Below are 1,161 nucleotides of genomic sequence, written 5' to 3'. Positions count from 1 at the left end.
GTGGCAATGTTAGGTTAGTTTCACGCCTACACATTTGTCAAGATCGCAGTAAAAAAAACTGCGTCAATATTGCCCAAACTAAGCCTTAATACTGAAGTTATGTAAGTACACGACAAAATTTTTGGGCTTACCAGAACAGAGAGTGATTTTTACCGAGAACTAACACGAAATTGACAGAAACACTTCTGCGACATGTTTGTTCACAAAAGAGCTTCCTCGCAAGCAGCGGGAGCTGCTCTCCAGTGGCGCATTTGTGAGATACGCCACTGGTCGTGACACCGTGGTCTGTCTCTCCACGACTCACCCTGTTTACAAGCGTGAATAACAAAAATCCTCACTGCGCTGTCCGTCCTTGTCGTTCGTTGGCTGTGTCCCAAGGTGCACCTCATCTTATACTTTGACCACGAAAACACGGTGAGAAGGGTATAAACTCACTTTTGAAAACATCTGTTCAAGGATTGCATGGAGACTTGCTTGCCAACAACCAGCTGTTGACCACTGGCACAGATTTGAAGCGCTATGGAATGACGTACCGGTATCGGTCATTCCAATTGTTAGATTCGATGCTCACCCGGCTGCGTGTTAAATTTCGCACTCCGAACATCCCTGAGCACTCTGTCTTCAGGCCACGAGTGGCCTACGGGGACCACCCGACCGCCGTGTCATCCTCGGTGGAGGATGCGGATAGGAGGGGCGTGGGGTCAGCACACCGTTCTCCTGGTCGTAAGATGGTATTCTTGACCGAAGCCGGTCCTATTCGGTCGAGTAGCTCCTCAATTGGCATCACGAGGCTGATTCCACAGCGAAAAATGGCAACAGCGCATGGCGGCCTGGATGGTCACCCATCCAAGCGCCGACCACGCCCGACAGCGCTTAACTTCGGTGATCTCACGGGAACCGGTGTATCCACTGCGGCAAGGCCGTTGTCTCGAACATCTCTAAACTACCTACAAATTGAATCGTGTATTCTTCCTACTGTACTGTACACACACACAATAAATGCTTTGTTTGCTATCCTTCCTGGTTTGTGATTTTGATAACAGTGTACTTTGATGTGATCTTTTATTCATCAGATAGTGTACAGCTATGCTTTACTACCCAGGAATTACAATGAAGTACGAACCTATTCAGCGCTTGTCACATCCGACGACACTGTAGGTA

The 1,161-nt window shown here is 48.3% G+C and overlaps 1 pseudogene; it reads right to left on the bottom strand.

Annotated features, from left to right (window-relative positions):
• Nucleotides 1–810: 810 nt before the first annotated feature.
• On the bottom strand, nucleotides 811–928 carry LOC124597206 (annotated as a pseudogene).
• Between the last annotated feature and the right edge of the window lie 233 nt (nucleotides 929–1,161).

The sequence above is a fragment of the Schistocerca americana genome, chromosome 2 (assembly GCF_021461395.2).
Source record: "Schistocerca americana isolate TAMUIC-IGC-003095 chromosome 2, iqSchAmer2.1, whole genome shotgun sequence".
NCBI classification, from domain to species: Eukaryota; Metazoa; Arthropoda; class Insecta; order Orthoptera; family Acrididae; genus Schistocerca; species Schistocerca americana.
This window is presented reverse-complemented; position numbering and strand designations above follow the sequence as displayed.